Source organism: Geotrypetes seraphini, chromosome 1 (assembly GCF_902459505.1).
Source record: "Geotrypetes seraphini chromosome 1, aGeoSer1.1, whole genome shotgun sequence".
Classification (NCBI taxonomy): Eukaryota; Metazoa; Chordata; class Amphibia; order Gymnophiona; family Dermophiidae; genus Geotrypetes; species Geotrypetes seraphini.
In genome coordinates, this window is record NC_047084.1 from 476,567,310 (window position 1) to 476,581,297 (window position 13,988).

Genomic DNA, 13,988 nt, shown 5'->3' on the forward strand with positions numbered 1-13,988 from the left:
TATATCTAATTAGCAAACGGAATAAACTTAAGACATCCGTTCGTTAATAAATTCCTAAAACCATTCTAAATGGATATTATATTATATAGGGGGCTACCAGTAAACAACTATGGATGTTTATGAAGCGACACAACACTGTATAGAATACAACGACACACGTATAAAATGAAATGTTAAAGGAAGAAGAATCAACAGAAAATGCAGACTGCGTTAAAAATAATATTAGCGTAATACTGTGTAAATTAGCATTCGGCTCTTAGTATGGTATGGTAATCTCATTTATCTTGCTTTTATTAATACACAGAATAAGCTAAAGACATCTGTATATTACCTGAGTCTCCATATCCATACTACCGACCACAATCATATAAACAACAGGCATAATTCACTCATTATTAAACAAATATAACATGACGTAAAAAGGAAAAAGATATGGGTTAATTTGTTCAAGCAAGTAATACTAATGGTGTATGAGAGGAATGCGTAATACTTTACAGGAAAACAGGATTTAGATAAAGTTGCATTGTATTGAGACATTTTCATAGCCGATAGCTTCACTGTGTTAGTGCCAGCGACATAGATCCAGTTGTGGCGCGAAAATTTCACGCCAGTCAGCACGTGGTTCTTTTACTGATTGCCGACAGCATCGCCATGTTTGTTGAAAGTTTTGATAAGGAATAAAATAATAACAAAACTTTATGGGACACTGTGCACCAAAAACAGAAAACAATCATGTCAGTGATCTAAGACGAATGATATCCAAGCTGTATGATATTAGCAGCGTAATTTCCCACCTCACCATGACCAGAAAACACACAACCGTAGTTAACATAACTCTGAAGAAGCAGTAATAGTAGAAATAGTAGATCCTCTAACTGCACAATCAGACCGCATCGATGGTGGTTGGACTCATTTCTTCTATGAAATCCGCTAGTGCAGACGGTTCAGTGAAGTCCTTTGTGTTGTTATTTATGGTTACCCTCATTCGTGCCGGATACAGCATCCCGTACTTGGCGTTAAGATCTTTCAGTTTGGGACGGTAAGCAAGTAGCTGTTTCCGCATTTGTGCTGTTTTCTTACTCAGATCCGGCACGAATAATATAGAAGCGCCATCCGATTTTAGAGGTGCTTTCGCTTTCGCCTTTGTCATGATTTCAGGGATCTGGCTGAAACGCAGGAGACGAAATATAATCGGGCGTGGGTAACGTGCATTAGGTATTTTGTGTGAGGGTACCCTGTGCGCTCTGTCTATTTCTAAAGGTTTATCAAACTTGTGATCCAGAATTTTAGGAATAAAGGTTTCCAGATATTTGACCATATCTGACAATTCTGATCCTTCAGGCACTCCCAAGATTCTAAGGTTGTTCCGTCGAGAACGAAGGTTTGCATCTTCAAGATCCCGTTCCAAGATGGCGATCTTTTTTGCTTGTGTTTGCAATTCTTTGATGGAGGTTTGTTGCACAGCTTGCTTATCTTCAATAGCCTGTAAGCGCTGCTGAAATTGTGTTATATCTTCGCACATATCCGCTAGATCAGATTTAATTTCAGTGACATCTGTCCCTACATCCGCAAGCATGGATCTTAAAGCCTTTAACTCCGCCATGATGTTATGGGAGCTGTCTTCATCCTTAGATTCATCAGCTACTTTTTTGGGAGAGGGTGTATCAGGTTTGTGTCTCTTCCCAACTTTAGACGTCGCCATTGTATTAAGGTGTAATTCTGCAGTCAGTAAACCCAATTTCCACGGTGTTAATCCAGTCAAATATCGATTGTTTTAAAGAAGCAGCAGGAGCTCCAAAACTATGCTGCCATCTCTCAGTCGGCTCGCTAGCGCCCCCCCAAATCCAGATAAGTTCAAGGGAAATTTAAAGTGCTATCTCTTCCGTGATGCATATAACTGTTGACTCAATTTTTCGATTCGATTCTCCTGCCCAATTAGGTTTTTTTTCCAAACATCCTGGTGGGTTTATTTTATACTCCAAGATATATTCACCTGAAGTGGTTCAAGACACAATATACAAAAATGATAACAAATACCACTTCCAGAGAGTATGTATCCAAAATATATTCTCCAATAGTTCTAGCTACTCAGGAAAAGGCCTCAGAATAGGAGCCTACGCACAGTCCTATCACAGACTGAAACTTCAGCGTAGCTGCTCCTTGCTCCAATCATTGGCCAAAAAACCTGAGAGTTTATTCAATACATTTTAGGTAATTTTTGAATAAATATATATAATTTTTAAACTTTTTTTTATACTTTTTTTAAATTATGGGTACATCTCTCTAATAGTTTGAGAAAGAATTTGACAACTGGATACTTATCTCAACGTTGTCATAGTTAGTTCATGTATTGCCTGTTAGCTGCCAATAAGTTGCCGACGTGGCCAGCATTTTGTGGACATAACACTCGGTCCACTGCTTCAGGGCCAGAGGCAGAGACATGCAGGCATCTCAGCAGGCCACTCAGCTTCTCCAAGCTCCATTAATTCCGCTCCAGGGCTGGCTCTGGGCTGAAGTCTGTTCCATAACATAGACTGCAGTTTTTCTGCCAGAGTGCACTCAGAGAGTGGAGCTAGGGCGGGATTGGGTGTGGGGCTAGGGTGGGATTGGGGTGGGGCTAGGGCGGGATTGTGGCGGGGCTGAATATTAATAGATGTCCCATTTTGATGAAAAAAAATAAATGGTCATGTTATATACAGCATATGAGAGCCAGAAAGCAGCAGTCCTCACCATGGCAACAAACTAAGGTAGAAGTTTGTGAGGAAGGGGATAATGCTGCTTTTGAGCCAAATTTTGAAATGGCTGCTAGTGAAAGTTCCTCTGACATGGAAACAGGGGAATTAAGCACCTCCTGACTTGCTGTTTCGATTCCCATCTCAATGACTTAACTAAAACAGTTCTTAAAGTGCAAGTGTAGCTGATCAATTCAAGATGTCTCTATCCTGCTTGTGTGGATATGTGGGCAGGAGCTTTTGACTTTATGCCCTTCTTAAATCTGAGCATGATCAGTTTGTTTCCACTATCCACTTCCAGCTGATGACATCACAAAGGTGACAGAGTATTGTACAGTATGGTTTTATGATCATTTGTAACTGGCTGTTGGATTTTAATGTTTATTTAAATTTTGGAACTGACTGTAAAATGTCTTGAACTCATCAGGGCTAAGTGGAATATAAATGCCAATTAAATCAAATTAAATTCATTTATGAGGTTCATGTATATTGCAAAGAGTCTAATAATACATTATATTAGGGCAGGAGCTGTTCTAAAAATGTACAAATGGTGTTTGTCTGTTTTTACAGATTTGTAGGACTTCTGAGCTCCATTTTTACAAAATAGGATGTGATTAATGTTGTTTGATGAACATAATAACTATCTCCGAAGTAATGTTTTTTCATCCTGAGTTTGGGTGGATCAAATAACTTGTTATCATGGACATAAAATTAGATAAATAAATGTCATAAAACCACAACCATTAAAAACAAGAAAAAAAACCAACCCCAAATTTTTTGAACATTGACGATTTTTAATTGTTTATTTTTTAATGGCTCACAGCTGAGTATGGTATGTTTTTAGGTAACAAGAATGTATCTAAGAGCTGTACAAATGACATCAAATTTGGTCACAAGAATAGGGATGGAAACATAAAATGGGGCGTATTTACTAAAAGGCACCGAGATTTTGCAATTACTGTGTCTTAATTACCCAAATTAAAGGGGTGTTAATTTGTGATCTTAGGGACACTTTCAGCAGTTTCCAGTTCATAGTAACATAGTAACATACATAGTAACATAGTAGATGTCAGCAGATAAAGACCCAAATGGTCCATCCAGTCTGCCCAACCTGATTCAATTTAAATTTTTTCTTCTTAGCTATTTCTGGGCAAGAATCCAAAGCTCTACCTGGTACTGTGCTTGGGGTCCAACTGCCGAAAACCCCATCAAAATCTACTCCAGCCCATCTACACCCTCTCAGCCATTGAAGCCCTCTTCAGCCTATCCTCCCCCAAGTGGCCATATACAGAAACAGACCATGCAAGTCTGCCCAGTACTGGCCTTAGTTAAATATTTACTATTACTTTCTGATTCTAGATCTTCTGTGTTCATCCCATGCTTCTTTGAACTCAGTCACAGTTTTACTCTCCACCACCTCTCTCGGGAGCGCATTCCAGGCATCCACCACCCTCTCCGTAAAGTAGAATTTCCTAACATTGCTCTTGAATCTACTACCCCTCAACCTCAAATTATGTCCTCTGGTTTTACCATTTTCCTTTCTCTGGAAAATATTTTGTTCTACGTTAATACTCTTCAAGTATTTGAACGTCTGAATCATATCCCCCCCCGTCCCTCCTTTCCTCTAGGGTATACATATTCAGGGCTTCCAGTCTCTCCTCATACATCTTCTGGCGCAAGCTTCCTATCTGGACTGCTTCAAGTCTTCTTATATCCTTCGCCAGATACAGTCTCCAAAACTGAACACAATACTCCAAGTGAGGCCTCATCAACAGGGCAGGATTAATTCTTCAAGGGCCCCTAGGCACCCAAGTACGCTGTGCCCCCCTTGGCTTGCCCCTCCCCTACCCCATCCATGCCCTGCCCCTGTCCCGCCCCCACCCAGTCCATGCCCTGCCTCTGCCCCGCCCCCATTTATCTGTTTTCTTATTTACTTCTTTATTTCCCCTTGTATTTCTTTTTTTTTTTAAATTCAAAACAAAAATTAGCATACCAGTGCACAGTTTTTCTTCTATGCAACCCCCAAACATCTCTGAACAAATCTCCCTTCTTTCCCATCTACTTACCCAGGACTTTAACTCTGAACCCTTTCCATGCATATATAAAAGTGTTCAAATATTTGTAAAGCAGTAATACTATCCGAAATATGTCTATATTAATAACCAAGTTTACGCCTCTCAACTGCCTCACTCTACATCAACCAACTGTAACCCATATGTTCAAAGAAGCGTGGGATGAACACAGAGGATCTAGAATCAGAAAATAATATTAAATATTGAACTGAGGCCAGTACTGGGCAGACTTGCACAGTCTGTATATGGCAGTTTGGGGGAGGATGGGCTGGAGAGGGCTTCAATGGCTGGGAGGGTGCAGTAGGTTTTGACGGAGATTTCGGCAGTTGGAACCCAAGCACAGTACTGGGTAGAGATTTGGATTCTTGCCCAGAAATAGCTAAAAAGAAAAAAATTTAAAAAAATTTAAATTGAATCAAGTTGGGCAGACTGGATGGACCATTCGGGTCTTCATCTGCTGTCATCTACTATATTACAATGTATAAACAACCAAATCTGTAACTCCTCTAGCACGTTCCACTCCATGTATGTTAACTTGCAATGTTTGGCACGATTTACCTTTTGTAAAGCCATGTTGCCTCGGATCCTGTAACCCACTAGATTTAAGGAAGTACACTATCCTTTCTTTCAGCAACACTTCCATTATTTTTCCAACAACCAAAGTGAGGCTCACCAGCCAGTAGTTTCCCGCTTCATCCCTGTGGCCACTTTTGTGAATAGGGACCACATCCGCTCTCCTCCAGTCCCCGGGAACCACTCTGGTCTCCAGAGATTTGTTGAACAAGTCTTTAATAGGACCCGCCAGAACCTCTCTGAGTTCCCTCAGTATCCTGGGATGGATCCCGTCTGGTCCCACGTTTTGTCCACCTTCAGTTTTTCTTTTTCTTTTTTAAATCTTTATTCATTTCTAAACTCACAATAAGTGTAACATAAAATACATACATTTTATACTTTAACATCACTTAATATATCTTCAAATTCTAACTCGTGTCAATTATCCCCCTCCCTTATACCCAATTATTCATAAGTGAAAGAAATCATAAAATATTCCCACTCCCCCATCCCACCCTGGACGTGTATGAACAAAAGGAAAATAAATTAATAATTATTCTATGCAGTAATTTCAATCTTTACAGTATCTTATTAATGGCTCCCAAATATCCTGAAATTTCTTAAAATTTCCTTGCTGCATGGCAATTACCCTTTCCAGTTTAAATATATGACACAAAGAGTTTCACCAAAAGCTATAATTCAGCTTATCCCAATTTTTCCAATTATTCGTTATCTATTGTATGGCAACCCCTGTCATAATGAGTAGAAGCTTATTATTATTAGAGGATATTTGGCTCTTAGCCCTCATTGACATGCCAAACAATACAGTGTCATAGGATAATGCCACCGGATTATCTAACAAACTATTTATTTGACCCCATATTGATTTCCAAAAAGCAAGTATCAATGGACAGTAGACTAACAAATGATCTAATGTCCCAGCTTCAAGATGACAGTACCAGCATCTATTAGATTTAGAGCTATCTAACTTCTGTAAACGAACCGGGGTCCAAAATGCTCTATGTAACAGAAAAAAAACAGTTTTTCAAGTTGCTCATAAACACTCTCCTCCATGAACAGGGCAGAATCTACTCTATTTTCTCGTATAACTTTGCCAGACAATCTCGGTCCTTCTCCAGGATTTTCTTCTGTGAACACAGAACAGAAGTATTTGTTTAGCACATTTGCTTTTTCCTCATCATTCTCCACAATTCGGTTCCCAGCATCTTTTAATTTAGCAATTCCATTTTTCATCTTCCTCTTTTTCCTTTCAGCTAGTGTTGAAAAGATATCTTACCACGTTTTAACTGCTTTACAGACAATACAATGCAGATAGCTATACCTGTTTAGGTGGCATTAACCATGTTGCCTAATCTGTCATGTGAATAGTTAGAGATTGATGCAGAAAGCAACCGTAGGCTGAATGCAGGCTGTCCATTCTGAAAGATGCACAGAGGAATTATGCATGGGTTTTAGCTTGTATTACGTAGCTTGTTCAATGTAGAGAGTATACCACCCACTTTTAATGCATGCCAAACAGAATTTTTCCTTGAGGGTCCTGGGTAGCATAGAAGGTTTGGTGAAGAGGATGTCTTGTGCTGATTTTGTCTTGTTATGTAATTGGGAGGAAACTCATGCAAGTTGTAAAGGCAGATGGTAAGTAGCAAACGCGCGCCTGTCCGAACAAAATTGAAAGCGAGAGCACACATCGGCACCTGTTCTCTGCCTAAATATGAGTCTCGCAAAAATTTTGAGTGGAAACATAAGAACATAAGAAGTTGCCTCCGCTGAGTCAGACCAGAGGTCCATCTCGCTCAGCGGTCCGCTCCCGCGGTGGCCCATCAGGCCTATTGCCTGAGCAGTGGTCCCTGACTATTTCTTTAACCTACCTCTACTCCTATCCCTATAACCAACCTCTACTTCTATCTGTACCTCTCAATCCCTTTGTCCTCTAGGAACCTATCCAAACCTTCTTTGAAGCCCTGTAACGTGCTCCTGCCTATCACAGCCTCCGGAAGTGCATTCCATGTATCCACCACCCTCTGGGTGAAAAAGAACTTCCTAGCGTTTGTTCTAAACCTGTCCCCTTTCAATTTCTCTGAGTGCCCCCTTGTACTTGTGGTCCCCCATAATTTGAAAAATCTGTCTCTGTTTACTTTTTCTGTGCCCTTCAGGATCTTGAAGGTTTCTATCATGTTTCCTCTAAGTCTCCACTTCTCCAGGGAGAACAGTCCCAGCTTTTTCAGTCTGTCAGTATATGAGAGGTTCTCCATACCCTTTATCAGCTTAGTTGCTCTTCTCTGGACTCCCTCAAGCACTGCCATGTCCTTCTTCAGGTACGGTGACCAGTACTGGACACAGTACTCCAGATGCGGGCGTACCATTGCACGATACAGTGGCAGGATGACTTCCTTCGTCCTGGTCGTGATACCCTTCATTTTGTTTGCTTTCCTTGAGGCTGTGGCGCACTGTGCCGACGCCTTCAGTGTTGTGTCTACCATCACTCCCAGGTCTCTTTCAAGCAGTGATCCCCCCCATTTTGTAAGTGAACATCGTTTTTTTTTTCCCCTACATGCATGACCTTGCATTTCCCTATGTTGAAGCTCATTTGCCACTTTTTGGCTCACTCTTCCAGTGTCGTCAGATCCTTTTGTAGGTCTTCGCAGTCTTCCGTGGTTTTAACCCTGCTGTATAGTTTGGTGTCATCCGCAAATTTAATGACCTCACATTTTGTTCCCACCTCCAGGTCGTTAATAAATATATTGAACAGGAGCGGTCCCAGCACCGACCCCTGCGGAACTCCGCTCGTGATCCATTGCCAGTCTGAGTAATGGCCCTTTACTCCAACCCTCTGTCTCCTGTCTGCCAGCCAGTTTTTGATCCATCTGTGGACCTCCCCTTGCACCCCGTGGTTCCATAGCTTCTTAAGCAGTCTTTCGTGTGGTACCTTGTCAAAGGCTTTTTGGAAGTCAAGGTAGATGATGTCTATGGATTCCCCTTTATCCACCTGGCTGTTTACCCCCTCAAAGAAGTGCAATGTTTGTGAGGCATGACCTACCCTTGCAGAAGCCATGTTGACTCGACTTTAGCTGTCCATTGTTATCGATGTGTTCACAGATGCAGTCTTTAATCAGCGCTTCCATCATCTTTCCCGGGACCGAGGTCAAGCTCACCAGCCTGTAGTTTCCCGGGTCACCCCTAGAACCCTTCTTGAAGATGGGCGTGACATTTGCTATTTTCCAGTCCTCCGGGATCTCTCCAGTTTTTAAGGATAGGTTGCATATTTGTCGAAGTGGCTCTGCTATTTCGTTTCTTAGTTCCTTGAGTACCCTTGGGTGAATGCCGTCCGGTCCTGGCGATTTGTCGCTCTTTAGCCTGTCTATCTGCCTGAGGACATCCTCTTGGCTTACCTCTAGTTGGACCAGCTTATCATCCTGATCTCCATTTACGATCTCTTCGGGTTCCGGAATGTTGGTTGTGTCCTCCCTCGTGAAGACTGATATGAAGAACTCATTCAACTTGTCAGCTATCTCTTTTTCCTCTGTTACCACTCCCTTTCTGTCTCCTTCATCTAAGGGTTCCACTTCTTCCCTTGCTGGTTGCTTTCCCTTAACGTACTTGAAGAATGATTTGAAGTATTTTGCTTCCCCCGCCAGTCTCTCTTCATACTCTCTTTTTGCTTTCCTAACCACTCGGTGACACTCTCTTTGGTGTTTCTTGTGCTCCTTTTGGTTGTCCTTTGTTTGGTCCTTTTTCCATTTTTTGAATGATGCTTTCTTGTCGCTTATCGCCTTTTTCACTGCATTTGTTATCCACACTGGGTTTTTTGTTCTATTTTTTTTGCACCCTTTCCTGAACTTGGGGACACACAGGTTCTGAGCTTCGTGCACCGTGCCCTTGAGTAGGGTCCAGGCTTTTCTACGAACTCCATCTTCCTTGTGTTGCTATTGAGTTTCTTTCCCACCATTTTCCTCATGGCATCGTAGTTCCCTTTTTTGAAGTTGAGTGCTGTCGTTGTGGTTCTTTTCACCTTTGATGATCCAATTTCTAGCCTGCACTGGATCGTGTTGTGATCGATGTTTCCTAGTGGGGCTAGTACCGTCACCTCCTTTGCGGGTCCCCCTAGTCCGTTGAAGATTAGGTCAAGAGTGCAATCTCCCCGTGTTGGTTCCGAGACCAGCTGTTCCATGAAACAGTCCCTTGTGGCCTCCAGGAATTTGGTCTCCCTCGTGCAGTTTGAGTGCCTGATACTCCAGTCTATCCCAGAGTAGTTGAAGTCCCCCATCACAACTACACTTCCGCTTTTGCATGCCTGCCTCATTTCAGCTTCCAGGTCCTGGTCGATTTCTTCCGATTGACCAGATGGGCGATAGTACAGACCCAATTTTATGTCTGTTCCAGTTCCTACCGGTAGCTTAACCCATAGTGATTCCAAGCCATCCGCCCTTACTGTTGTTTCCATCCTGGTTGAGGGTATGGAGTCTTTTATATATAGCGCTATTCCTCCACCCTTTTTGTGTGTCCTGTCTCTCCTGTAGAGTTTGTACCCTGGTATGGCCACATCCCATTTATTGTCATCAGTCCACCATGTTTCTGTGACTCCAATTATGTCTATGTCCTTCTTGCTGGCTATGACTTCCAGCTCTCCCATTTTTGCCCTTAGGCTCCTAGCATTAGTATATAGGCAATGTAAGTCCCTGTTGTTTGCCCTCCCTGCTAGTTTTCCTCGTGGTTTTGCGCTCCTGCCGTCCTCCTCATGGGTTGCCAGTCCCCGAGCCTTGTCTTGGTCATCCTCCTCCTGCGATGTGTCTGTTTCGTCTTCAGCCTGTTTCTCCATTTTTGGTTGCCCCTCTGGCTCCCGTTGATCTGTTAATCCTGCATGCTTGTTTCCTTTGTGCCCTGGGCCCCTGCGTTGCGTCCTTAGGTCCTTTTTCCAAAAATTCCCTCCCAGTCCTGAGCCCTCTTTTACAATGTCCTTGCTCAGTATCTTTATTTGATACTTCAGTCCGATGTGTCGAGGTCAGATCGACTATCGGCTTTCCCCTTCTCCTCAGTTTAAAGCCAAGTCTATGACGTTCTGGAAATTGCGTGCCAGCATCCTCGTCCCAGTCGCGCTCAGGTGCAGTCCGTCTCTCCTGTAGAGCTTGTTCTTCCCCAAGAAGGTTGTCCAGTTCCGAACAAAGTGGAAACCCTCCTCTTCGCACCATCTCCTCAGCCAACCGTTTATTGCTTGTAGTTTGCTCTGCCTCCTTGCGTCCGCTCTAGGTACTGGCAGGATCTCTGAGAAGGCTATCTTCCTTGTCCTCAGTTTCAGTTTCCTCCCCAGGATCCTGAACTGGTCAGTTAGTGTAGTCCTGTTGTAGTTCCTTCTGCTGACGTCGTTGATTCCGATGTGGATTACTACTGCTGTCTCCTCCGTCTCGGCTCCCTTCAGGATCCTCTCAATCCTGTCGATGACGTCCTTCATTCTAGCCCCTGGGAGACATGTCACTAGACAGTTCTCTCTCCCTCCAGCTATGTGACTGTCCACTTCCCTCAGGATTGAGTCACCCACTACGATAGCAGATCTCCCCTTCCTCATCTGTCTCTCTGGTCTCTGGTCTGTGTCAGTGGTGCAGTCCTCTAGTCCTTCCTCCGGGCACTGTTGGGTCTCCACCTCATCTGCCTGTCCTGATCCTCTGCAAGGTCCTACTCCCATGTCCTCTGGTGGGTTCTGTCGTCCAACTGTTGGTTCTCTGCTGGGCTCATATTTAGGAGGCGATGCGTGATACTTTTTTGTTTTCCGTTTAGACATGCAAACAACAAGATGCGCTTACCACTAAAGAATGACCCGGGGACAAATTTTTCCCTGTCCCCGTAGGAACTCAATTTCCCCGACCCGTCCCCGCGAGCTTTGCCGCTGTTGCTGTCCCTGCCCCATTCCTGTAAGCTCCGCCTTAACCGCACAAGCCTCGGACACTTGTGATTTTAAAGGGTTTGAGGCTTGTGCAGATGAGCACGGAGCTTGCAGGAATGGGACGGGAAAATGAGTTCCCGCGGGGACGGGGAAAAATCGGTCCCTCTGTTATTCTCTATTTACCACAAAACCTGAGCGCATATATCTGGCACCACCTACACACACACATTTGCTGCAAGTTTGTCATACATAAAATTTGCTTCTTGTATGCTGCGGTATTATGTTTGCACGTCACGTAGAAGCCATACACTCGGACTTCTGCAGCTCTCCCGCGAGTCTTTCTGCATTAGGGCCAATGTGTGGTAATTCCTCTATGTTACTGTAAGGCACAGTCTCTTCCCCTTCCCTGGTAACTATTAACAGTTTCGGTTAGCATAATTAGAGTGCATTAAATGTTGTAGTAACAGCTAACGTGGTTTAGTATAGTCAGTTCTTGTTATTCGCGGTAGTATGGCTCCCGGGAAAGTCCGCTAACTGCGTCTATGGGAAAATACAGGTTAGGTTCCAGCAGTACACCTTACACCTCAAAACTGGGTAAAGTGAACTGCAGATCCTATTAGGAGAACAGGGTTAGATTCAGTGTCCCCCTCCTCCCCCCACACCTGTCTAAGTTGTGTAGTTTTGGTAGAAAAATAATCAGCCAATGAATCTGCTGTTGGAGCCAAATGATTCAGAGTTAGGGTTACCAGATGTCTGGATTTCTCTGGATATGTCCTTCTTTTGAGGACATCTCCGGGGGTCTGGACGGCTTTTCAAAACCCGCCACTTTGAAAAGAAATTGCGTCGGGAGGGGGCATCCATGCATATGCGGATGTAACGTGGTGATGTCATGCGGGCACGCCTTCCTGCCTGATGAACAGGCAATGAGGGCGGGGCTGGGGCATGCGGGGATGAGTGGAACTGGGTGGGCCAGGGGGGGCGGGACTAACGTAAAATCTGGTAACCCTATTCAGAGTTGAAGGAGTTGAAGTAAGCTTTGATATAAAAAAAGGCACCTTGGAGGGTTATCCGCGCAATAAGCTTAGAATAGTATTATTTCTTGGCATCCTGCAATTTACTATTACATTCCTTCTGAAGAGATTTGCAAATATGCAGCTCGGAAGAATTGCACCTTTTGCGCCAGACTCTCTCGGCACGTTTAAGCTGATGTTTCAATAAGAACATAAGAATTGCTGCAGCTTTGTGAAAGGAGCCCTTAAATTCCTGCTAAACGTTTGTATCGAAAGCATTTACGTGGAGCACACTCTACTATATAAACTACTATGTAGGATCATAACTATATTACTTGCAATTACATTTTACACAGAACCCCCCCAATAACAAAGAATAGCTCTCCTCCCTCCCCCCACCTAAGACTTCTTTACAATTCCTTGCAGTCTAGTAGTGTAGCCAGGGCTTGAGTGATCCCCAGTCGCTCTTGTGCAAGTCAACTCTACCGTCAAAATGGCTGCTGTGACCTCTTGTGGAACTCTTCTGAGACTGCCACTAGGGGTCATGGTAGGGTTACCATTTTTTGGGCCGCAAAAATCCAGACACATGGCCCCAGCCTGCTCCTCCTCTGGCCCCGTTCAGTTCTACCCTCAGCCTCCAGCCCTGCCCCCCACAAACCTCCTCTCTTCTTCCCTGACAAGCTCCAGCCGCGTCTGGAGGGCCTGGAGCATGTGCGGATGTGTGTGACATCATCCACACATGCTCAGATGCTCTCCAGATGTGACTGGAGCTCATCGGGGCTCTCCGAAACCTGGACAAACTGCCAGGTTTTGGAAAGTCCGCCGGGACTCCAGACAGTCCTCTAAAAAGAGGACATGTCTTGGGTTTTCCTGGACATCTGGTAATCAATTTGAGAGCAGAGCCAGCAAGGGCAGGAGCAACTGGGGATAACTGCCTGCCCTGACTATATTTCTAGATTGTCAGGGATTGTAAGATAGGCCTGTGGAGGACATTTCTAGGTGGGCAGGGGGAAAGGCAACTCCTGTTCAGAGGGGAGGGGGGGAGAGGAGGGAGGGAGATAAATAAACAGGACAAAGCACAAATGATCAGCTTCCACTGGAAACAAACAGTCGGTTTCAGCTGAAACTGAAACCATGGCCATAGCCTTTTGGCTGAAACTGAAACTAGGCAGAAAAATTATTTCGGGCCAGTTTCAACAGCACCGTAATCAAAACAGAACCCAAAATTCAGTTGGCCTCTATACCCCATAGTCCCTGTTGCACTTCATTATATTTGGGGGCAGGAAGCTCTACTGCATGCCAAAGACTTTTCTTTGACTGATGCTGAAGTACCATTTTCTGCCTCTCTTTATGCAGAACAGCTATGCTTTCGAAGAATTCCCAGAGATCTATCGGCTTTTTCCATGTGGTTATGCTTCACTTTATATGCTCCAATAGTTAATTTACTTTGCTGCTCTCTTACTATTGGTTGATGGCTATTTTAACGAGGGGATACTGGTTATTATTTGCCACTAGCCTAGCAGAACTGGTAGCGATTCCACTTCTTCCATAACCTCACCTCACTGCCATTACCTTACACATCTTAAACTTTGACTATCTTTGATCATAGCCTTGTAAATTTTAACCAACATCTTATTTGTCTATCTGCATGACTAAACTGTAAGCACCATAGAACAAGAACAGTCTATAATGTACAGTGCTAATAGTATAGAAGTGATAAGTAGTA